Below are 26,542 nucleotides of genomic sequence, written 5' to 3'. Positions count from 1 at the left end.
AGAATCTGATGGTCACTCTGATAGAGCTCCAGCAGTTGTGGACAGAGAGGAACCTTCCAGAAGAACAACCATCTCTGCAGCACTCCACTAATCAGGCCTGTATGGTATAGTGGCCAGACAAAATCCACTCAGTAAAAGGCACATGACATCCCACCTGGAGTTTGCCAAAAGACACCTGAAAGACGCCCAGACCATGGAAAACAAAATTCTCTGGTCTGATGAAAGAAAGATTGAAGTCATGTTTGGAGGAAACCAGGCACCGCTTATCACCTGGCCAATACCATCCCTACAGTGGATCATGGAGGTGGCAGCATAATGCTGTCGGGATGTTTTTCAGTGGCAGGAACTGGGAGACTAGTCAGGATTGAGGGAAAGATGAATGCAGTAATGTACAGAGAGATCCTTGATGAAAACCTGCTCCACTGTGCTCTGGACATCAGACTGGGGCAAAGGTTCATCTTCCAACAGAACAACAACCCTAAGCATACAGCCAAGATAACAAAGGATTGTCTATGGGACAGCTCTGTGAATGTCCTTGAGTGGGCCAGCCAAAGCCCAGACTTGAACATCTCTGGAGAGATCTGAAAATGACTGTGCATTGATGCTCCCCATCCAACCTGATGGAGTTTGAGAGGTCCTGCAAAAAAGAATGGGGAAAACTGCCCAAAAATACGTGTGCCAAGCTTGTAGCATCATACTCAAAAAGACTTGAAGCTGTAATTGGTGCACAAAGCTGCTTCAAAGTATTGAGCAAAGGCTGTGTTTACTTATGTACATGGGATTTGTTTCCTTTTTTATTAAATTTGTAAAGATTTAGGGTCCATTCACACTAGCGCGACTTGTCAGGCGACTTGGTTGCCTGACAAGTCGCGGTCGGTCGCTCGCCATTGAATAGTACAGGACCCGTTCTAATAGGAGCGACACAAGTCGCTCCGACTTAGAAAAAGGGTCCTGTACTACTTTGGGACGACCTGGAGGTGACTTGCATTGACTTCAATTATATGAAGTCCCTGCAAGTCACGCCGATGTGCACCGCGACTTCACAGTTCGCCCCTGCAAGTCACGCCGATGTGCACCGCGACTTCACAGTTCGCCCCAGCAAGTCATGCTGCGCCAGTGTGAATGGACCCTTAAAAACAAACTTCTTTCACATTGTCATTATGGGGTATTGTTTAGAGAATTTTGAGGAAAATAATGAAGGCTGTAACATAACAAAATGTGTAAAAAGTGAAGCGATGTGAATACTTTCCGGATGCACTGTATACATGTACACTTGATTAGACTGTTTTATGGTTGACCTCTATGCTTGCACTGTTAATGCCTGAATTTTACTTTTTTTTTATGACTGTCTTCCATTAATTCTATGCCTATGTATGTGGAATTGGACTCTTTGTTTGATATTTGTTTTCTCGTTTTGTAAGTTTCTTTACATTACAATAAAAATTCAATTAAACAAGAAAATATCTAAAGCAGCCCCCCCCCAAAAAAAAAATAAATAAAAGAAAACAAAGATAAAAATTTAACTTTTCTTATAATCTAAGCTGGTTTCAGTAAGAGTGGATGAGTCGTGGGTAATAAATCACAGCACTATACAAAGAAATAAAAACCTGAATCTGACTGAACAACCACCCTCTATATATAAAGAAAAGCAAAAACACAAACTGACAATAAACACCACTAAAGTTGCAAAATTCCTTACAAAATTTATTTACATATACATATCTTAAATTCAACACATATTTAAAAAGCTTGGCCAAGTAAATGTGCAAATTAAAAATTGTATTTAAAAAATTGAACAACACCCCCTTCTTCATATACATTCATTGAAAAAAAAAAAATGAGACCTGTGGGTGTGTTACAGTGGCAGGGAGGGAAAAACTCCCCATTGGGTTCACCTGACAGTAACGTAATCTCTTTCCACGCTATAATAAATAGTTAGCCTTAGGATTTAATATATACTATTATATATTTGATTTACTGTAAGTGATGTTTGCAGAGTTAATGACATTCAAAATGAATAACAACAAATGTCAGTAAGTACGGCATTGTTAGCAATCAGACATTAATTTGAAATTCAAGCAGGGGGCTGCCAAAAATCAGAAAATTAAAAAGGCATTCCAAAATCACATTTTATTTAATCTGTTGAGCATTTTCCACAAGCGACAAAATCCAGATTTCTGTTGTGATTTTTTTTCTGTCTCTTTCTTTCAGTGCGCTTATGAACTCATCTATATGTTCCTGTTTTCTTTTCTTGTCCGAAACAACTTCTAGACACGTTGTCTTGTTGAAATAGGCCGATGGTTGTCCACTCACCAGGATATCTGAAGCTGGAACAAAATAAATGTGTTTTACCAATGTGCGCCATTGTCTCTAATGGAATATGTTTCCGCTATGAACGCTGAGCAGAGAAGCTGCAATCCCTTCCCTTTGACTAGGAGACTGACCTGTCAGATATTGTCATAAAAGGAAGCACAGCAATACGAGCTTCAAATCTGTTCATTCACAATTAAAAGAAAAACACTGCCTGCTGTCCTTCTGCATTGTTATTCCATTCTGGGCACAGAGCTAAGAATACTGCCTGCTTCCGAGTCATGTACAGTGGCAAAGCAAAAATGCCATAAAGTGACCAAGCTACAGGGAATCCGGAAAGTATTCACAGCGCTTCACTTTTTCCACATTTTTTTTAGGTTACAGCTCTATTCCAAAATTGATTAAATTCATTATTTTCCTCAAAATTCTACAAACAATTGACAACATGAAAGTTTGTTTGAAATCTTTACAAATTTATTAAAAATAAAAAACTAAAAAAAAAAAAAAAAAAAAAAAAAAAAAAAAAATACCACATGTACATAAGTATTCACATCCTTTGGCCAATACTTTGTTGAAGCACCTTTGGCACCAATTACAGCGTCAAGTCTTTTTGAGTATGATTCTACAAGCATGGCACACCTATTTTTGGGCAGTTTCTCCCATTCTTCTTTGCAGGACCTCTCAAGCTCCATCAGGTTGGATGGGGAGCGTCGGTGCAGAGCCATTTTCAGATCCCTCTAGAGATTGCTAAATGGGTTCAAGTCTGGGCTCTGGCTGGACCCCTCAATGACATTCAAAGAGTTGTCCTATAGCTACTCCTTTGTTATCTTGGCTGTGTGCTTAGGGTCGTTGTCCTGTTAGAACAGTGGTTCTCAATTCCGGTCCTCGGGACCCACTAACAGGCCAGATTTTAAGTATTACCTTGGGGGATGCAGACTAGAATACTGCAATCACTGAGCAGCAAATGAGATCACCTGTGATGTAATTTAGTTATCTTGCAAACCTGGCCTGTTGGTGGGTCCCGAGGACCGGAATTGAGAACCACTGTGTTAGAAGATGAACCTCAGCCCTAGTCTGAGGTCCAGAGGGCTCTGGAGCCGGTTCTCGTCAAGGATGTCTCTGTACATTGCTGCATTCTTCTTTCCCAAAATCCTGACTAGTATCCCAGTTCCTGCCACTGAAAAATCCCAACAGCATGATGCTGCCACCACCATGCTTCACTGTAGGGATGGTATTTGCCAGATGATGAGCGGTGCCTGGTTTCCTCCGAACATGATACTTGCCATTTAGGCCAAAAAGTTCAATCTTTGTTTCATCAGACCAGAGAATTTTTTTTCGCATGGTCTAAGAGTCCTTCAGGTGCCTTTTGGCAAACTCCAGGCGGGCTGCCATGTGCCTTTTACTGAGGAGTAGCTTCCGTCTGGCAACTCTACTATACAGGCCTGATTGATGGAGTGCTGCAGAGGTTGTTGTTCTTCTGGAAGGTTATCCTCTCCCCACAGAGAAACTTTGGAGCTCTGTCAGAATGACCATTGGGTTCTTGGTCATCTCCCTGACTAAGGCCATTCTCCCCCGATAGCTCGGTTTGACCAGGCGGCCCACATTAGCAAGAGTCCTGGTGGTTCCAAACTTCTCCCATTTACGGGTAATGGAGGCCACTGTGCTCATTAGGACTTTCAATGCTGCAGAACATTTTCTGTACCCTTTCCCAGATCTGTGCCTCCATACAATCCTGTCTCAAGGGTCTACAGGACTTCATGGCTTGATTTTAGCTCTGAAAAAGCCCTGTTAACTGTGGGACCTTATATAGACAGGTGTGTGCCTTTACAAATCATCTCCAATCAACTGAGTTTACCACAGGGGGACTCCAAGCAAGTTGTAGAAACATCTCAAAGATCAGTGGAATCAGGATGCACCTGAGCACAATTTTGAGTATCTTGGCAAACGCTGTGAATACTTATGTACATGTGACTTATTTTGTTTTTTATTTTTAATAAATTTGCAAAGATTTTGAACAAACTTCTTTCACATTGTCATTATGGGGTTTTGTTTGTAGAATGTTGAGAAAATAACTAATGTAATCAATTTTGGAAAAAGGCTGTAACATAACAAAATATGGAAAAGTGAAGCACTGTGAATACTTTCTGGATTCACTGTATGTTCATTCAAATATTTACATATTCTTAGGAAGCACAACATGGTTTGATGCAGGCACGTGGAGCAATTCGTCCTTAAATTTCACTACAGAAGTGGTCTAGGAATATTTTGCTGTGATCTTTGATGTTGAATGAGTCCACAGTTCCTGTAGCTACTGGGGTCAATGAGGGCTTCTATTAAAACTCTTTTACGGCAAGTTAAGGATTGTTGCACCAATCACCCATAATATTATGACCACCCATAGTGTAGAAGTTTGAATCAATATGTTTATTTAAAAAAACGGAATTTTTGTAAAATCTTACCTGTAAAATTCCTTTCTCTGAGTCCTCCGACAGTCGCCGCCCCCTCTAAGTCATCACTGTTGGGTATTGTCATCTGCTCCGCAGGAGTAGCTAGGCATATAGACTTAGTTAAAAACAAAAGGCATTTGCATGTATACACCCCTGGGGGCTGTCCCATCTGGTCAATACCCCCCTGCAGTGTCCACTCCCAACTCAGTTTGGTAACATAGCAGTGAGAAAACAAGAACCCCGTATAGAGGGGCGGGGGCGGCGACTGTCGGAGGACTCAGAGAAAGGAATTTTACAGGTAAGATTTTACAAAAATTCAGTTTTCTCTTACGTCCTCCGACAGTCGCCACCCCCTCTAAGTCATCACTGTTGGGATGTCCCAAAGCAGTATAGACATGAGGGGTGGGAGACGCAACCGTATAAGAGGCAACGCAGTACCCATAGCAGAGAAAGGAACCTTACATGCACTGTAAGAGAACCCACTGGGCAACAGAAAAAACAATGCTCAACAGGAGCAACCGCCCAGGAAAGCAAATACCAACAGACAGGGACCCATAAAAAAACAAGGGTCCTTCATGGCACTGCCGCACTGAGAACTTTGCGGCCAAAGGAAGCATCAGCCGATGCCAGAACGTCGACTTTGTAGAATTTCGAGAAAGTGTGCACCGACGACCAAGTCGCAGCTTTGCACACCTGGGCCACCGAGGCCCTATGCCAACAAGCCCAGGACGTACTCACAGATCTAGTAGAGTGCGCCTTAACAGGGAAGGGTGGAACCCGTTCCTTCAAAGCATAAGCCTGCTCAATGGTCTGTCTGATCCATTTGGCAATAGTTGCTGCGGACGCAGCCATGCCCTTCCGAGACCCCTCAGGAAGAACAAACAGGGAATCCGTTTTACGAAAGGATTCTGTAGACAGGTAAACCCTGATCGCCCGGACAACATCCAAAGAATAAGAAGAGGTGTATAATGAGAATCAGAGGAGGCTCACATACACTAGCAGCGCTAATATGTGAGCCTCCTCTGATTCTCATTATACACCTCTTCTTATTATTTGATTTTTTATAGCGGCTGCTTTACATTTAGATTTTCTATTTTATTAGCGCTGGGTTGAGTGGGTTTTATTCTTACTCCTATTATCAACATCCAAAGAATGCAAAGCAATCTCCTTCGGATGCTTAGGCTTCGTGCAAAGTGAAGGCAGAACAATTTCCTCATTAAGGTGAAATTCAGTGACCACCTTGGGAAGAAAGGACGGAAGTGTTCTCAACACCACCTTATCCTTATGAATTACCAAGTAAGGGGAGCGGCAAGACAACGCCGCCAGCTCCGATACTCTGCGAGCCGAAGTGATCGCCACCAAAAAGGCGACCGTCTTTGACAACAGAGGCAAAGAGATCTCCCTGATATTTTCAAAGGGAGCACGCTGTAACACGGACAGAACCAAGTTCAAGTCCCATGGAGGTAAAGGCTCCTTTCTGGGAGGAACCAAGTGTGGCACACCTTGAATGAAGGTACGGACCAAGGAATTAGACGCCACAGGGCGTTGGAAAAGGATGGCCTGACCCTTTATCGTGACCAGCGCCAAACGCTGATCCACGCCAGACTGGAGGAAAGCCAACACTCTTGACACCGAGTACGAGCGAGGGGAAAACCCCCTGGACTCACACCAGGCGAAATAAGCTTTCCAGGTACGGTAATAGATTTTACCAGAAGAGGATTTCCTAGCCTTGATCAGCGTAGGGATAACCTCAGGGGAGAGACCCTTGTCCCTCAGGACCTGGGTCTCAGCAGCCAGGCCGTTAAAGCCAGCGACTGTAAAGCAGGATGGAAGATTGGATCTTGAGACAGAAGACCTTCCCGCAGGGGCAGTCGCCCCGGAGGCGCCACTGCCAGGTGAACAACGTCGGCGTACCAGGACCGGCGAGGCTAGTCCGGCGCGACCAGAATCACCAGGTGCGGCTCCGAGGCTAGCCTGCGGAGGAACCTGGACAGCAACTGAATTGGAGGAAAGGCATACATTTAGCCGAGATGCAAACAGATCCACGTCCGGGATCCCCACTTCGCACACAGCATTTGGAAGACCTCCGGGTGTAAGGACCATTCCCCCTGGTCCAGGGTCTGGCGACTCAGTCTGCTTGCCAATTCTCTACACCCGGAATGTGAACCGCTGAGATTGCCGGGACGTGAAGCTCGGCCCAAGACAGAATGTCTGTCACCTCCCGGGCCGCCCGAGCACTCCTGGTGCCCCCTTGGTGGTTGATGTAAGCCACCGCGGTAGCATTGTCCGCCCGGACAGGACGACCCTGTAGACGATCCGACCACTGGAGGAGGCAGAGCTTGATCGCTCGCAATTCCAGGACGTTGATCGGAAGGGAGGACTCCTCCTCCGACCAAGTGCCCTGGGCAGACAGGGTGCCCAGGACCCCACCCCAGCCTAACAGGCTGGCATCCATGGTGATCACCATCCAAACCAACGGACGGAAAGACTTGCCCTGCGTCACCGGAGACTGGAGCCACCACCGAAGAGCCAATTTTGTCTGACGACTCAAGGAGACATGCAGATCCAGGGACCGAGCCAGTCCGTCCCATTTCGCCAGGATCTCCGCTTGGAGACCTCGCGTGTGGAACTGAGCAAAAGGTATCGCCTCGAAGGTCGACACCATCAACCCCAGGACCCGCATACAGGTCCTGAGTGATGATGCTGGCACATCCCTGAGGGACCCGATCTCGTCCCGCAATGTTCGGAGCTTGTCCTCCGGCAGGAACACCTTCTGAGTCCAGAATCATCCCCAGGTAGGGAAGACGAACCGAAGGGGACAACGATGATTTCTGAATGTTGATGGTCCATCCGAACTCCCTGAAGCGTTCGGACCGTGATGGACAGATCGCGCACCAGGTCCTGACTGACACTTGATCTTATGAGGAGATCGTCTAGATACCCCAAGACCGCAATGCCCTGAGCCCTCAGTAGGCCCAGAACCGGCGCCAGTACCTTGGTAAAGACCCTGGGAGCCGAAGCAAGACCGAAAGGTAACACCACAAACTGGTAATGGTCTTCCGCGACAGCAAACCGAAGGTACCGCTGATGACCCTCGAAGATGGGGGACATGCAGGTACGCATCCTTGAGGTCTATTGAAGCCAGGAACTCCCCTGGGCTCAGAGAAGCCACCACCGATCGGAGAGACTCCATACGGAATTTCCAAACTCGCACAAAGCGGTTCAGAGCTTTCAGGTCCAGGATAGGACGCACTTTGCCCTCCTTTCTGGGCACAGTGAACAGATTGGAATAAAAGCCCCGAAACCTGTCCTGGTGAGGCACCGGGACGACCACTCCCTGAGCAAGGAGGTCCTGAACCGCACGGTGCAAGTCCTGCAGACGCCCCAGAGGCAAATGAATATTTGAGGGGAAGAATCTGTCCGCTGGCCGGGAAAGAAACTCGATCTTGTATCCCGACCGAACGATTTCCTGAACCCACCTGTCCGAAATCCGGAGCAGCCAAAGTTGGAGGAAACCGCGCAAACGTCCACCCACCCCAGAAACGGGTGAGGGCGTGCCTTCAGGCAGAAGTGGATTGGCCCGTCGAAGCGGTATTGCCTGACTTCTGCTTACCCGCCCAGGGCTTCTTCTGTCCGCCCTGGGACTTGAAGGGCTTGCCCTTGGATTGGTTCCGAAAGGCACGAAAGGAACCCTGACTGGATCTAGGCGCAGAACTCCGCTTGCCCCGGAAGGACTTGTGCTTCGGGTTCTGGGGCAGCATAGTGCTCTTGCCCCCCGTGATGCCTTTTACCAGGGTATCCAACGCCTCGCCAAAAAGGCGAGAGCCAGCATAGGGAAAATCAGCAACCGTTTTCCACGAGGACTGGTCGGCCGACCAGCTCTTCAGCCATATCAGGCGTCGGTTAAGCACCGCGACACTGGAGAGGCGAGCCACCAAGGGGGCCTCATTTAAGGCTGCATCACACAGATACATAATTCCTTGGTGGATTTGATCCACCATTTCCAGCCGGGCAGGCGGAACATCATCAGACACAAGGTTGTTCTTAAGCACCATAGTCCAATCAGCAACCGCCTGCGCCACTAACATGGACGCGAAAATGGGTTTGAGCAGAGAGCCCGCCACCGTATAGGAATGGCGGGCCAAAGACTCCAAACACCGGTCCGTTGGATCCCGGAAAACCGGGGAATCCTCCATAGGAACCAAGGTAGCTTTGTTCAACACTGCAACCGTGTGATCCACCTGTGGAGGTACACACCAGCGCGATTCCGTAGCCGGCGTGAAGCAATTTGAACCGACTGGGCACCACGAACGGACGTTTTTACGTGCGCCACACTTCATTAACAGTGTAATGAAACTCAGCGGGACAGGGAAAAACCTGCGCCGACTTGCGGGTCCTGTGCGTCCCAGAAGAGGACGCAACGCCCAGGGGACTGGGCTCATCCTCCAAGTGCAAAGTTTCCTTCACAGAAATAATTAATTCATCCATGGTCGCCCGTTCTTCGGACGACCCCGGAGAGGAGGTATCAACCCCCTCTACCTCCGCCTCAGACCCCTGCAGGTCCAAGGATGAGCGGGACCCTGAAAAGGGCACACTCGCAGCAGCCATATCACCCTCTGAATCAGGGGAGAGGGACAATCTGGGCCTCTTACGAGCAGCACGTTCAGCCATCAGCATTTCCATATTAGACACTAAAGTCGCCACTACAGCGGCCAAATCAGGTCTCAGAGGGGCCACAGGAGAACTGGGCTGGTGGAAATTTGCTATCCGGAGAATCCATGCGCAGGTGAGAAAAAAAGGACAGTGCAAGATTTAGGTGCTGTCCCTTTAAAAGTGCTGCGAGTGCGCAGCCCACCGCTCCAGCTATAAAGATAGAAAAAGACCCCCAAACAGGAAGGAGACAAAACTGAGCCAGAAGCGACAGTACAGAAAAAATATTCCTGCTTCAGAGGAAAGAGGAAGTGCTGTAAAAGTAGGCTGAACCATCTGCTGCATGACCCAGGGAAAATGACTGCCCCATAGGAACGTATGGGAGACTCCACCAAAATGGCCGCCGACATGCGGCCGAACCGAGCGATCGGTCACCTCAAAAATGGCGGCGATTGGCGCCAAATCAGCATGTAGTTGTGCCCATAGAGAAGCTCACATGCCTGCCCAGTGTATAAAACAATGGCGGACTGCTCGGTTTCCCCCCGCCGCGGCCCATACACAGTCTGCACCCCCAAACACACACAGCGCCGCAGCGCATGTACAAGCGATCCCCGCAGGGATCGCAGCAGGGAGTCACACAAGGCACAGACATGGGGAACACACAGCAACCAGGACTGCTACCCCACACAGAGGCCCCACACAGAAGTACTTACCTGTACCCGATGGCGTGGGGAGCCTCACAGAACGGAAAGCCGCTGTCCTCATCTGACAGGGAATGCCGTTTGCCAGGGACATTGCACTGCTGAGTCGCAGATGCGTCCAGTGAGGTAGCCACCTCACAGCTGCATCCCTGCTGCGAATAGAGATGGGTCGTTCATAATGCCAGGGCGAACCATAGCTGAACGCTCAATGGCGGGCTGGGGGTCCATCTGACCCTCTGTGCCCTGGGGAACCAGGGCGGCCAGTCCGAATCCCAGCACCGCATGTCCATCTTCGTCTGAAGAGTCGACTAAAAACTAAAGCTGACAAAATAAACAGCTAGTAAAGAAAGAAAAACTGACATTTTTCAAGAAAATCAAATAAAAAGAAGATAGGCTGAGACCGAAGCCCCAGCACAGGGAAAGCCTAACTACTCCTGATGCTAGGCAAATTAAAACTGAGTTGGGAGTGGACACTACAGGAGGGTATTGACCAGATGGGACAGCCCCCAGGGGTGTATACATGCAAATGCCTTTTGTTTTTAACTAAGTCTATATGCCTAGCTACTCCTGCGGAGCAGATGACAATACCCAACAGTGATGACTTAGAGGGGGCGGCGACTGTCGGAGGACGTAAGAGAAATAATAGTAACTCTTACATTCAGATTGAAAAAAATGCTTGGGTATGTAAAAACACAAAGCAGCATACATATCTCCAACATCTCTTCTGGTCCAGGATGCCCTACACGTTGTGTCACAACACAGGACTTCATCGGGAGAACTGGATTGGTTATGTTAGATGCCATTTATCTGGTGGAGCCCGAAAATTGTGTGGTGACCCATTCTGTTGTGGTTTCCATTAAAAATCATATGGTGGCCATTTTCCTAGACCGGAAGTGATGTCGGAGATCTGTATGCTGCTTTGTGTTTTTGCATAACCAATCGTTTTTTATTGATCTGAATGTAAGTGTTACTATTTTTTTTTATCGATTTTGACTACTACACTATAGGAGGCCATCTTGCATTACCCTAACATATGGATTATGCATGGTGAACGGAGCCTTAAAGGGACCACTACCAAGGAAAATCCAAATACATCTGATAGATCTGCAACCAAGCCAGGATCGGGGAAACATCGCCCTGAGCACTGTAATCAAAAAGCAAATTTGGTTACTCACTAAGGTGAGAGTTCTGGGAGCACAAGAAGGTGAAAGTACACAACTTTGTTTATACTATATATATTCACACGAGAGGCACTTTATTTGGAAGCAAGTGGTTATAATTGTTACATCACAGCTGGAGAATGAACTGTTATACACTTTCATATATACCATGGGTGTCCAACCTTTTGGCTTCTCTGGGCCACATTGAGCGTAGAGAAATTTTCTCGGGCCGCATATAAAATATATACTATAGTTAAAGTATATAAGTAATAAAATGCCGCTGCGCCCTTCCTGTGCCACCGCCCCCCCCCCCCCCCCGCACTAATTTAACACAACTAGAAGATGATCAAATGAAATTGAATCAGTATATAGAGGTTTACTCCTTCTGAGAAATATTAAAGGAACACTCTAACCAACATGACCACTTCAGTGATTTGAAGTGGTCATGGTGGTAGAAGTCAGAAACACTGCACATGCGCGCCTCCCCCCTCCCCTCCGAGGCAGCCTCTGCCTACAATTAGTTGGAGGCCCCTGTGGCCATGCCCCCGACCCGACGTCCTTCCTCACCCGGAAAAAAAAATTGTCACGGGGCAGTGGGCCGCATTGCCTGGGGTTCCGGGCCGCATGTGGCCCCCGGGCCGCAGGTTGGACATGCCTGATATATACAGTAGATGCACTTTTGAAATGGACTGCACTAATGTTATGCACTTTATATGCCATGATATATACAGTATGTTACAAAAGTGAGTACACCCCTCACATTTTTGTAAATATTTTATTATATCTTTTCATGTGACAACACTGAAGAAATGACACTTTGCTACAATGTAAAGTAGTGAGTGTACAGCTTGTATAACGGTGTAAATTTGCTGTCCCCTCAAAATAACTCAACATATAGCCATTAATGTCCAAACCTCTGGCAACAAAAGTGAGTACACCCCTAAGTGAAAATGTCCAAATTGGGCCCAGTTAGCCATTTTCCCTCCCCGGTTTCATGTGATGCGTTAGTGTTAAAAGGTCTTCGGTGTGAATGGGGAGCAGGTTTGTCAAATCTGGTGTTATCGCTCTCCCTCTCTCACACTGGTCACTGGAAGTTCAACATGGCACGTCATGGCAAAGAACCCTCTGAGGATATGAAAAAAAATTGTTGCTCTACATAAAGATGGCCTAGGCAATAAGAAGATTGCCAAGACCCTAAAACTGAGCTGCAGCATGGATGCCAAGACCATACAGCAGTTCAAAAGGACAGGTTCCACTTAGAGCAGGCCTTACCATGGTCGACTAAAGAAGTTGAGTGCACGTGCTGAGCGTAATATCCAGAGGTTTTCTTTGGGAAATAGACGTATGAGTGCTGCCAGCATTGCTGCAGAGGTTGAAGGGGTAGGGGGGTAAGCCTGTCAGTGCTTAGACCATATACGCTGCACACTGCATCAAATTGTTCTGCATGGCTGTCATCCCAGAAGGAAGCCCCTTCTAAAGATGATGCACAAATAAGCACAAAAACAGTTTGCTGAAGACAAGCAGACTAAGGACATGGATTACAGGAACCATGTCCTGTGGTCTGATGAGACCAAGATAAACTTGGTTCAGATTGTGTCAAGCGTGTGTGGCAACAAGGTGAGGAGTACAAAGACAAGTGTGTCTTGCTTACAGTCAAGCATGGTGGTAGGAGTGTCATGGTCTGGGGCTGCATGAGTGCTGCTGGCACTGGGGAGCTACAGTTCATTGAGGGAACCATGAAAGCCAACATGTACTGTGACATACTGAAGCAGAGCATGATCTCCTCCCTTCAAGGACTGGGATGCAGGGCAGTATTCAAACACGATAACTACTCCAAACACACCTCCAAGACGACCACTGCCACTGTTTATTAGTGCACTGCTTTTGTGAGTGCATTTTAATTTGTTTTAATAAAATACTATTGCTAATTTAAGCGGTAAAACAATATGTATAATTTCTATTCCTTTTGTGAGTTATTGGTGGTGAAAATATCTTGCTGTGTTTCCCTCACATCATTTGATATACTGGAGGAGTCAAGAGTTGGTGTCTGGATACCTGAAGCAGCCAATTAAGACCCTTTAAAGGGGAAAGCACACTGTGAGCTATATTGCCAAATAGGTTCATGTGTTAAGGTGAGCGTCGATAGTGAATGGTGCTGGTATTTACAGAAGAGTGCTCACAGCAAGAAATGTAGGCTTCTTTTTAGTAGATAGCAATTGAGTTGGTTTGGAACAATTTGGTGATGGAAATCTCACACTCATACACTTATGGACTTTAAATTTTTATATTTAATTATTTTCCTTTTCACATCTCTGAATATTGTACACATTGGATTTATTGTATATATGCATATATAGTGTATTGGTAGAGTAATATTTATTGGTCAAAACATTGGAGTATTTGCACTATTTTTTACACATTTCTTGTAACAGATATTGGTTTCTTGATGATGGAATAATGTTGCACAGTACAATTTAAGATATATTTATGGTTTTATGTGAGGAGTTCAGTGATTTTCAGGAACATTTAATAGATTTGGAGAATGGACACATTTTTATTTGTAGCGGTTTAACACATTTGGTGTTGCACAGAGAATTGTATTTACTAACACTCCTTAATGTGCTGCTTCCTGGGGTGTGTAACGTGTAGCATGTAACATGGCTACCCCAAGAGGCAGTGTGTCTATGTATGGGGGGGTATATCATTTTAACCTAAGCTGGAAAGAAGGAAGTGCTGTATCATACAGAAAAAGATAAGATTTTCCTAAGTTCTATAAGAGCGAGAGGGTAGAACCAGATGAGCATATATTGTTTTAATGGGTTAAGTTCTACTAAATCATTCTACAACCTCTTTAACCACTTTGCCACTGAGTACCGGAGTACTACTGCGGCAAAGTGGCACGATCCCGTCTGACGACGTAGACCTACGTCGCCAGACTCCTCCCCTGTAGGCGGCGCTCGCGAGCCGCCGGAGGCGTGGTCCCGCTGTTTTCATTCACAGCGGGAGTCGGGCCAGGGGAGGAGCAGCGGCGATCGCCGCTGCTCTGCCCCGATCGTCGGGGACCTAGTGTGGAGATCCGCCCGCCTGTGTAAACACGAGGGGTCGGATCTCCTCAGTGACAGGGAGTGACAGATCGGAGTGTTCAGCATAGCTGGACATCCGATCTGTCCCTGTCTCACACAGTCACCTCCCCCCCGCCACACGTCAGTAAGCACCAGGCATACATTAACCCCTCCCTCTCAAATAAAAATAACCCCTTCCCTGCCAGTGTCATTTTTACAGTAACAGTGAATATTTATAGCACTGATTACTGCAGTAATGTCACTGGTACCCCCAAAAGTGTCAAAAATGTCAAAGGGTCCGATCTGTCTGCCGCAATGTCGCAGTCCCGCAAAAAAAAAAAAAAAAAAAAAAAAAATCGCAGATCGCCGCCATTACTCGTTAAAAAAAAAAACACCAAAAATGACATAAATCTTTCCCTTTGTTAGTCAACGCAATAACTTTTGCGCAAACCATTCAAAATACGCTTATTGCGATTTTTTTTACCAAACATGGGTAGCAGAAAAAAAAATGGCCAAAAATTAAAAAAAAAATTGGTTTTTACATCTTTTTTGGGGGGAATTTCATTTAAAAAATGTTAAAAATATTGTTATTTTTTCAAAATAAACGCTCTTTGTTTATAGCGCAAAAAGTAAAAATCGCACAGGTGATCAAATACCACCAAAAGAAAGCTCTGTTTGTGGGAAAAAAAAAGGACGTAAATTTCGTTTGGGTACGGCATCGCACGACCGCGCAATTGTCAGTTAAAGTCGCACAGCGCCGAATCGCAAAAAGTGGCCCAGACGTAAGACAGCAAAATGCTCTAGTGGTAAAGTGGTTAATGTGTTTGCATATGGCTGCACATGCACAATGGGTTGATTTAGAGGCTGTTCATTTAGCAAATTAAATGGAAGCTTTTTTTTTTCTTGCACATGATTGGGTATTGAAACATCACCTAATTCAGTATGTTCAGTGGACGTTCACTTTGGAAAACCGCACATTTTTGAACTGCAAAAGTGATAAAACCCAACATAGTTTCATAGTTAGTAAGGTTGGAAAAAGACACCAGTCCATCCAGATCAATGTGTGCCTGTGTGTGTGTGTGTGTGTGTGCGCCGCATGCGCATTTGTGTCTCTACCACTTCCTATATCCTTGTATAATGTGTTCGATAAAATACCAATCTAAGAGTATTTTTAAATTAGTGACACTTCCCTCTGAAACCACCGATTGTGGAAGCGTCTTCCACATCCTTACCACTCTAACAGTAAAGAACCCCTTACACTGTTTAATGTTAAGCCACTTCTCATCCGACTTTATTGAGTGGTCTTGTGTCTTTTTGAGTGACCTGAGACTGAAAAGATTCCTCCTGATGTTGGAATCATCATTAAGATATTTGTATAATAATATCATATCCCCTCTTAAGCATCTTTTCTTCAGGGAGAATAAAGTTAATGTTTCTCCTAGCTGGGATCCTCCAGCCCCCTTATTCGTTTCATTGCCCTTCCCTTGACTCTGTCCAGTTCCAGAGCATCCTTTCTGTGGACTGTGGACAAGAGCTGGATGGCATACTCAAGATGTGGCCAAACTAGAGTTTTATAAAGTGGTATAATTAACATTTTATCTCTTGAGTAAATACCCTTTTTTTTGCATACTAATATTCTGCTGGCCTTGCTTGCTTCAGCTTGTAATTGCATGCTATTGCCCAGTCTGTCATCAATTAGGACCCCCAGGGTCTTTTTCCATCCTTGATTCAAGCATGTAGCTTGCATTCATATTTTTAGCCCCCAAGTGCATTACTTTACATTTCCCAACATTGAACCTCATTTGCCATGTGTTTGCCCACCCTTCAATTTTATAGAGGTCTTCCTGTAAACGTGTTTTCTTCTGTTGTGAAAGGATTGCCCTGCTTAGCTTTGTATCATCAGCAAATGCTGAGATTGAACAATTTATCCCAACCTCTATATAATCTATGAACAAGTTTAACAGGATTGGTCCCAGACCATTAAGAAGATACACTATTTATCATTACCCTCTGGACACACCCCTGTATCCATTTACATATACACCAACAGACCTCAATTTGTGGGCTAAGCATTTATAGGGTACCGTGTCAAATGCTTTTTACTTTGTTTTTTTTTCTTTTCATATTTCACATGCGGAACAACAATTAATTCCACCAACTTACCAATGCATTCTGCTAACCGAGAACCTCCGATATACTGAGTTGTCCAAGTGTAGGCAGTTTTTTTCCACATTCCTCATATAGCCTGCTCCTTCTCAAAAAAGCGAAGTCATAACCCTTGAGTAAAGTTTTAAAAACTCATACATTAGTACAGTGTAAACGGCAATGTTATGTAATTACTCATAGTACCTACAATTTCTTTTTCAGGAGTCATTTATCTAGGACTAATGAATGGTTATTTCGGATTGCCTGCAATGGTTTGCCACATTGGGTCTGTAAAATCTCTTAACCTGGCCATAGATGATTTTTTTTTTAATTACCCAGCTAGCTGATCAAAAAAAAAAAAAAAAAAAAAGGATTTCCCCATCCACACATTTGAAGGAACCCTCCCTGCTGCACCACTGTATTCTGACAGCAGGGACTCTGCCACTGTCAGAATACATTGATCAGTGCCGCAGCCGATTAGCTGTATGTGCTGACTGATTAAAATAGTTCCAACATTTCCGTTTGAGAGAAGATCCATAATTTGACTTCTCTCTAGCGGGAATGGCCACATTTCTGCTGAACTAATAGAATACCGACCCCTCTATGGCCAGCTTAAGTGTTGCTCTAGATTTTATCTTTGTAAATTACACAAAGACAAAACTTCTCCACTATTTTGGGGTTTATACACTAAATATTAAAAGAAAAAAGATGTTTTTAATGTGTCAAAAATGTATTAGCGAATATTATTGGAGCTCTAGGGAAAAAAAAGCCTAACAAACAGTTGAAACACATATATGGAAGCTGGTTTACCTGTCAAATTATTTTTATTTCTCTCTATCTGATCCTGAGATTTATATAGCCCCACCCCACATCACAGCTACAGAAAGTTTGTTAGCTAAATTAAAAATGTAAAGATGGCTCTGACATGCATAAATAAAATGAGAAAAACAGCACCTTACAATAAACAAAATAATAGTGGATGCTGCTTACATACAGTATCTCACAAAAGAGTACACCCCTAACATTTTTGTAAATATTTTATCATATCTTTTCATGTGACAACACTGAAGAAATGACGCTTTGCTACAATGTAAAGTAGTGAGTGCACAGCTTGTATAACAGTGTAAATTTGCTGTCCCCTCAAAATAACAACACACAGCCATTGATGTCGAAACCGTTGGCAACAAAAGTGAGTAAATTCCTAAGTGAACATGTCCAAATTGGGACCAAAGTGTCAATATTTTGTTTGGCCACCATTATTTTCCAGCACTGCCTTCACCCTCTTGGGCATAGAGTTCAACAAAGCATCACAGGTCACTACTGGAGTCCTCTTCCACTCCTCCATGACGATATCACTGAAGCTGGTGGATGTTAGAGACCTTGCGCTCCTCCGCCTTCTGTTTGAGGATGCCACACAGATGCTCAATAGGGTTTAGGTCTGGAGACATGCTTGGCCATTCTATCACCTTTACCCTCGGCTTCTTTAGCAAAGCAGGGATTGTCTTGGAGGTGTTTTTGGGGTTGTTATGTTGGAATACTGCCCTGCGGCCCAGTCTCTGAAGGGAGGGGATCATGCTCTGCTTTAGTATGTCACTGTACATGTTGGCATTCATGGTTCCTGCAATGAACTGTAGCTCCCCAGTTCTGGCAGCACTCATGCAGCCCCAGATAATGACACTTACACCACCATGCTTGACTGTAGGCAAGACACACTTGTCTTTGTACTCCTCACCTGGTTGCCACCACACACACTTGACACCATCTGAACCAAATACATTTATTATGGTCTCATCAGACCACAGGACATGGTTCCAGTTATCCATATCCTTACTCTGCTTGCCTTCAGCAAACTCTTTGCGGGCTTTTTTGTGCATTATCTTTAGAAGAGGCTTCCTTCTGAGACGACAGCAATGCTGACCAATTTGATGCAGTGTGCGGCGTATGGTCTGAGCACTGACAGGCTGACACCCCCACCCCCTTAACCTCTTCAGCAATGTTGGCAGCACTCATAAGTCTAATTCCCAAAGACACTCTCTGGATATGACCCTGAGCACATGCATTAAACTTCGTTGATCGACCATGGTGAGGCCTGTTCTGCGTGGAACCTGTCCTGTAAAACCGTTGTATGGTCTTGGCCGCCGTGCTGCAGCTCAGTTTCAGGGTCATTACAATCTTCTTATAGCCTAGGCTATCTTTATGTAGAGAAACAATTCATTTTTTTTGGATCCTCAGAGAGTTCTTTGCCATGAGGTGCCATGTTGAACTTCCTATGCCCAGTATGAGAGAGTTAGAACGATAACATCAAATATAACACACCTGCTCCCCATTCACACCTGAGGCCTTGTAACTCTAACAAGTCACATGACACCGGGGAGGAAAAATGGCTAATTGGGCCCAATTTAGACATTTTCACTTAGTACTCACTTTTGTTGCAAGGGGTTTAGACATTCATGGTTGTGTGTTGAGTTATTTTGAGGGGACAGCAAATTTACACTGTTATAGATGGCTTATCCTGTTATTTTAATCTCAAAACTATCAGCAACACACCATCTAAAATACAGATAGCCACTAGAAGACGAACCTGCATAGGAAATACTGTATCTGTGTTGTAAATACAATCCTGAAAATTGTAACAGAATGACAACAAAATATGTGAACTAAAAGACAGAAAATGATGTCTTGTATAAGAAATATTCAAAAACAGAATTTTTACCTGTAAAATTCCTTTCTCTGAGTCCTCCGACAGTCGCCGCCACTTCATATTCATCACTAATGGGGGTTATTGACCTTTGCTCCGCAGGAGTAGCTAGGCAACAAAACAGTGAATATCAAAGCTTTTAGCATATCCCACCCCTAGGGGGTGGTCCCCTCAGTCAATACCTCCCTGCTTCCTGCATTCCCAACTCAGTTTCAGTAGCATAGCAGTAGAGTACATAAACAAACCCCAAAAGAGGGGCGGGGGCGGCGACTGTCGGAGAACTCAGAGGAAGGAATTTTACAGGTAAGATCTTACAAAATTTCCGTTTTCTCTTACGTCCTCCGACAGTCGCCGCCACTTCATATTCATCACTAATGGGGACGTCCCATAGCAGTGTAGACATTAGGGGTGGGAAAAAAAGCAGCCGCGCCTAAAGCAACGCAGTACCCACATCAGAGAAAGGAACCTTATCAAGGTAAGAGAACCAACTGGGCAACAGGAAAAAAAAACGTGCTCAACAGGAGCAACGACCCAGGAAAACAAGTAACCTAGGGATAAAGACATCCCAACAGCCAAGGACCCAAAAACAAGGGGCCCTAAGGCACTGCCGCACTAAGAACTTTGCGGCCAAAGGAAGCATCCGCCGATGCCTGAACATCCACCTTGTAGAATTTTGAGAAGGTGTGAACGGACGACCAAGTCGCCGCCTTACACACCTGGGCCACAGAGGCCTGATGACGATAGGCCCAAGACGTACTCAGAGACCTGGTAGAGTGCGCCTTCACAGGGAAAGGAGGAACCTTCCCCTTCAAAGCATAGGCTTGCACAAGGGTCTGTCTGATCCATTTGGCGATGGTCGCAGCTGACGCTGCCATGCCCTTCCGAGGACCCTCTGGAAGGACAAATAGAGAATCCGACTTGCGAAAGTATTTCGTCGATGACAGGTAAACCCTGATCGCCCGAACAACATCCAAGGAATGCAACGCCACCTCCTTTGGATGCTTAGGCTTCGCGCAAAGCGAAGGCAAGACAATGTCCTCATTGAGGTGAAATTTCGAGATCCTCTTCGGAAGAAAAGAAGGGTTAGGTCGTAAGACCACCTTATCCAGGTGAATCACCAAGTAGGGAGAGCTGCAGGACAAGGCCGCCAGCTCCGATACCCTGCGAGCCGAAGTGATTGCCACCAAAAAGGCAACCTTCTTAGACAAGAGAGACAACGAGATCTCCCTGATCTTCTCAAAGGGAGCATGTTGCAATACGGACAGAACAAGTCCCATGGAGGTAAAGGATTCCTCCGAGGAGGAGCCAAGTGACGCACCCCTTGAACAAAGGTGCTAACCAAAGAATTAGACGCCACAGGGCGTTGAAAAAGAACGGCCAGCGCAGAAATCTGACCCTTAATCGTGGCCAACGCCAAACGCTGGTCCACTCCAGTTTGGAGGAAAGCCAACACTCTCGATACCGAGTACGAGCGAGGGGAATACCCCCTGGACTCACACCAGGCAAAATACGCCTTCCAAGTACGGTAGTAAATCTTCCCCGAAGAGGCTTTTCTAGCCTTGATCAAAGTGGGAATGACCGCAGGGGAGAGACCCCTATCCTTCAGGACCTGGCTTTCAACAGCCAGGCCGTTAAAGCCAGCGACTAAAGCAGGATGGAAGATCGGTCCTTGAGACAGGAGATCTTCTCGAAGAGGCAGACGCCACAGAGCGTCGACCGCCAGATTCACGAGGTCTGCGTACCAAGACAGGCGAGGCCAGTCCGGTGCCACCAGAATCACCGTGCGCGGTTCCAAGGCCAACCTGCGAAGGAACCTGGACAGCAGCTGAATCGGTGGGAAGGCATACATCAGACGATACTGACTCCAGGACGTCACTAACGCGTCTGAGGCGTCTGTCCGAGGATCGCGCGTCCTTGCTACGAACCTTTCCACCTTGTTGTTTAGACGAGACACGAACAGGTCCACATCTGGGGACCCCCACTTCGCGCACAGCATCTGAAAGACATCCGGGTGAAGGGACCATTCTCCCTGGTCCAGGGTCTGGCGACTCAGATAATCCGCCTGCCAGTTCTCCACTCCCGGAATGTGAACTGCCGTTATCGCCGGGACGTGCGTCTCGGCCCAAGACAGAATGTCGGCTACTTTCCGAGCCGCTCGGGCACTCCTGGTGCCCCCTTGGTGGTTGATGTAGGCCACCGCTGTGGCATTGTCCGTCTGCACCCGAACCGGACAGCCTTAAAGCCTGCCCGTCCAACGCAGAAGGCAGAGATGTATTGCTCGCAATTCCAGAATGTTGATCGGAAGAGAGGATTCCTCCCCCGACCAAGTTCCCTGGGCGGACAGAACGCCCAGGACACCACCCCAGCCCGACAGGCTGGCATCCGTGGTGATCACCGTCCACGACAAAGGACGAAAAGACCTGCCCCCCGACACCGCCGGGGACTGGAGCCACCACAAAAGACCCCTTCGGGTGAGGCAGCTCAACGAAATCCGCAGATCCAGAGATTGCGGACGCCCGTCCCACTTGGCCAGGACCTCCGCCTGAAGATCCCGTGTGTGAAACTGGGCGAAGGGAATCGCCTCGAAAGCCGAGACCATCAATCCCAGACACCTCATACACGTCCGGAGTGACGAGCACTGATTGTCCCTGAGGGACCTGACCTCGTCCTGAAGTGTCCGGAGCTTGTCTTCCGGCAGGAAGACCTTCGCTTGAACAGAGTCCAGTATCATCCCCAGGTAGGGAAGACGAACGGACGGACACAACGTTGACTTTGGGAAATTTATCGTCCAACCGAACTCCTGCAGAGTCTGCATCGTGATGAACAGGTCGTTCACCAGGCCCTGACTGGTCGCAGACCGAATCAAGATATCGTCCAGATACCTCAAGACAGAGATGCCCTGGGCTCTCAGTAAAGCCAGGACCGGCGCAAGCACCTTGGTGAAAACCCGCGGAGCCGAAGCAAGACCGAAGGGTAACGCCACAAATTAGTAGTGATCCTCCGCAATGGCGAATCGAAGGTACCTCTGGTGACCCTCGAAAATTGGAATGTGAAGATACGCATCCTTCAAATCGATGGAGGCCATGAATTCCCCCGGAACCAGGGCAGCCACCACCGAGCGCAGGGATTCCATGCAAAATTTTCGAACCCGCACAAAGTGGTTCAGAGCTTTCAAGTCCAGAATCGGACGTACCTTGCCCTCCTTTCTGGGCACAGTGAACAGATTGGAATAGAACCCCCGAAATCTGTCCCGAAGAGGCACCGGAACCACCACTCCCTGGGCCCGCACCCGCCGAGCAAACGTCCCCCCGCCCCAGAACTGGGTGAGGGCGTCCCTTCAGGCCGTATTGTTATGGGCAGCGGACCCGGACTGGCCGGACATCTGCTTACCCGTCCACGGCTTCTTCTGGGAACCTTGGCCCTTGAAGGGCTTGCCCTTATAGTGCGACCGAAAGGCACGAAAGGACCCCTAAGAGGGTCTAAACGAGGTATTCTTCTTACCACAAACAAACTTATTCTTGTGAGTTTGGGGCAAGAGAGTGCTCTTACCCCCAGAAATACCCTTTATCAGAGTATCCAAAGATTCGCCAAAAAGGCGAGATCCCGCGTAGGGCAAGTTAGCTAAAGTCTTGCGAGAAGATTGGTCAACAGACCAACATTTCAGCCATATCAGGCGACGGTTCAATACCGCCACACTTGAAAGACGCGCAGCCAAAGGGACCAAATCCAAGTCCGCATCACACAAATACATGACACCCTGATGAATCTGATCCACCATAGCCAAAGTTGTCGGCGGGGCAGAGTCAGCCACCAGGGTGCGCCTGAGCACCTGCGTCCAATCCGCAATAGCCTGGGCTGCCATAATGGAAGCAAAAATAGGCTTCAGCATAGAGCCAGCAACCGTATAAGAATGACGGGCCAGAGACTCCAATCTCCTGTCCGTCGGGTCCCTTTCACACAGACTGACCGTTCAGATCCGCCTGTCCGTTTTTGTGGCAGATTTGAACGGTCCCCCCCATGTATTCCTATGGGGCATCGGATGTCAGCGGAGACATGTCCGCTGACATCCGATCCGTCAAATCTGGATCGGATGAGAACGGACAGACGGTCCGTTCCCATCCGATTCCCCTATAGGGATGTATGGGAAACTGACAGCTGTGTCTCCACGCACAGCACGGAGACACAGCTGTCACCCGCCTGCTCAGCAGGGGATCGGCGGCTCGATCCCCCGCTGAGATAAACGCACGGACGGACTGTTTGAAAGGGGCCTAAAGAAGAATGTATATTAACACATAGTATACATAATAAACACATATTGCTGATTATCCTGAAGCAGAAATTAGTTGCATAATACACACATATTGTAGAGAATACAATATGAGTGTTAGCAAACGTCTGATTTTCACAAGAATCTTTACAGATTTGATCAGTGTTTGCATTATATAGGTAGCAATAGACGGGTGAACTTGTTGCTCATTTTAAAAGGACCAGTCTGCCACATTTTGTGTGATACTTATCTAACACTGTCAGTAAAACATCCTGGGTTTTCATTATTCTTCATAGGGGTGTAAAGAGCTAGATACACAAACAATTTTCTCTGTACAATAATAAGAACCTGTGACTGCTTGGGAGAGCTGGTTTCTGACCACTAAAGTCATGAAATTGTCTCATAGGAAGTGAAGCTCTAAAATTGGAGCAGTATTTGTCTTTTTGTCAACAGACCAACATTTCAGCCATATCAGGCGACGGTTCAATACCGCCACACTTGAAAGACGCGCAGCCAAAAGGGACCAAATCCAAGTCCGCATCACACAAATACATGACACCCTGATGAATCTGATCCACCATAGCCAAAGTTGTCGGCGGGGCAGAGTCAGCCACCAGGGTGCGCCTGAGCACCTGCGTCCAATCCGCAATAGCCTGAAGCAAAAATAGGCTTCAGCATAGAGCCAGCAACCGTATAAGAATGACGGGCCAGAGACTCCAATCTCCTGTCCGTCGGGTCCCGGAACACCGGAGTATCCTCAGCAGGGATCGCAGTGGATTTATTTAAATTCGCCACTGCATGATCCATCTGAGGCGGCACACACCAGATCTCATCAGTGGCGGGTGTAAATGGATAACGAAGCTTGAACCTACTCGGCACAGCAAAAGGCCTGCGATGTTTTGCGTTTCCTTTGCGTCCCATAAGAGGACATCAAAACAGGAGGACATGGTTCATCCTGCAAATGCAGCGTTTGCTTGATAGAAGCAACCAACTCATCCATGAGTGCAAGCTCTTCAGACGAGCCAGGGGGAGAATTATCAACCCCTTCCACCTCAGCCTCCCCCTCAGACCCCACAAGGTCTAGAGATGAGTGAGACCCTGAGAAGGGCACTCCAGCCATAGCAGCCCCATCGCCCTCTGAATCAGAGGAAATAGACACTCTGGGCCGTTTTGTGGATCGATCAGCCACCAGCATCTGCACCTGAGCAGCCAAATTTGCCACAATAGCAGCCAGATCCGCCCCCTCGGGGGAAGCAGCAGCCCCTTGGCCCCCCACCAAGGCGGGAGGAAACTTGAAATCCTGAGAATCCATGCCCCAGTAGTATTAGGAAAAAAGGAGTACTGCCCCTTTAAGATCTCGGCGAGCGTAGCCCACCGCATCCACTGAATACACCGACCCCCACAGGGATAAGAACACTGGGCAAGGAATACAGGAAAATGGAAAGGTAAAAACCTGGAGAGATCACACAGGCTGCTGCCACCGATCGCTGTCCCAGAGCAAAAGGAAGTGATGCAATGACTGACCGCCCCTGTAAAGCCTATGTAAGGCTACACAAACATGGCCGCTCGGCTGAGGACTTCATAGGCAAATAGAAAATGGCGCCGACATGTGGCCTGATCGATCGCCGCCAAAATGGCGGCGGTTGGCGCCAAAACGCTGCGCCTTACCACACAGGACCGGCCACCACATTTCTGCCACAAAAAAATGGCGGGTCGCCGCAGCGATCGCCGCACAGCATGTCCAAACTCAGACTGCTTCATGTATGCACTCAGCAGAGCAGGAGAGCCCCCCCCCCCCTCGCAGCCCACACACAGGCAGTAATTCCACACAGGAACTGACAGGGAGCTCAGCAGCCACACAGACATGCAGGGTCCCACAGTCCCAGACTGACCCCCAATAGACAGGTCCCCACATAGAGATACACTTACCAGTCCGGATGGCGTGGGGAGCCTGCTCCAGCGACCAAACCGCTGTACTGAGGACAGGGAGTGTCGCAGCCGTGACGCAGTGGAACTGCGGTGCGAAACCGCAATGGCGTCCAGTGAGGTAGCCACCTCACAGATAGCATCCCTGCAGCGAACAGGGATGGGTCGTTCAATGTGCCAGGGAAACCTGTGCTGAACGCTCAATGGCAGGCTGGGAAGCCCCTGGCCCTGAGCCCTGGGATCCAGGGTGGCCAGTCCAAGACCCAGCTCCGCACGATCATCGTCATCAGAAGAAGCTAACTAATGCTGAAAATAAACAGCTAAGTAAAAGAAAGAGAAAAAAACTCCAAATAAAATCAAAAAGAGAAAAGAAGCTGAGACTGAGAGCCCCAGCACAGGAACAGCCAGCCTACTCCTAAGCTAGGCATTAGAAACTGAGTTGGGAATGCAGGAAGCAGGGAGGTATTGACTGAGGGGACCACCCCCTAGGGGTGGGATATGCTAAAAGCTTTGATATTAACTATTTTGTTGCCTAGCTACTCCTGCGGAGCAAAGGTCAATAACCCCCATTAGTGATGAATATGAAGTGGCGGCAACTGTCGGAGGACGTAAGAGAAATAACCATTTTTGACAGCACTAAAGATAATATTAATAAAGTAAAATACCTGATTACACATTGGTTTGCAGTAATAGTTGTCAAAATAAACACACACCAATCCTCCATTGTTTGGTACCCGAGGTACTGAGCAGTTGGTTAATTTCACAATCTGTTTAAAATCTATAAACATCAAGAAAATAAAATTATAGGTAATGTCAAGAAATTTAGATAGATCAAAAAATGAAGTTAAAAACACAGGCAGGATTTTGATGACCCTAATGTCTTCCTGACAAGGAGCACCAACTCACCTAAAACAAAAATAGAGGTGCCCCCCACTATTAAACAAATCAATGTGCCAAACACACACTCACTGTACCCTGAAGAAGCCCATGTGGCTTGTGGGCGAAACATGTCGGTGCTACTGCCTGCACACGCATGTGATCCTAAGCATGCCATGGCACTGTTAACATCCAGCTATGCAGCATTACCCCGCTGACCGGAAAGAAGTGACCAGATGGGAATCCAGAGAGCCCCACATGACAGCCCACACACAAACTCCACTTTTCGGTGGGAGCCTG

The 26,542-nt window shown here is 47.0% G+C and overlaps 1 long non-coding RNA gene across 1 annotated transcript; it reads right to left on the bottom strand.

Moving 5' to 3' along the window:
• Positions 1-2,115: 2,115 nt before the first annotated feature.
• Positions 2,116-26,155, bottom strand: LOC309543979. The gene is made up of 3 exons (XR_014224820.1): positions 26,032-26,155; positions 16,494-16,607; positions 2,116-2,327 (listed from the first exon to the last, which is right to left on the bottom strand). It is a non-coding gene; the product is annotated as an uncharacterized lncRNA (long non-coding RNA).
• Positions 26,156-26,542: the final 387 nt, after the last annotated feature.

This window comes from Pelophylax lessonae (assembly GCF_965119305.1).
Source record: "Pelophylax lessonae genome assembly, contig: HAP1_SCAFFOLD_569, whole genome shotgun sequence".
NCBI classification, from domain to species: Eukaryota; Metazoa; Chordata; class Amphibia; order Anura; family Ranidae; genus Pelophylax; species Pelophylax lessonae.
This window is presented reverse-complemented; position numbering and strand designations above follow the sequence as displayed.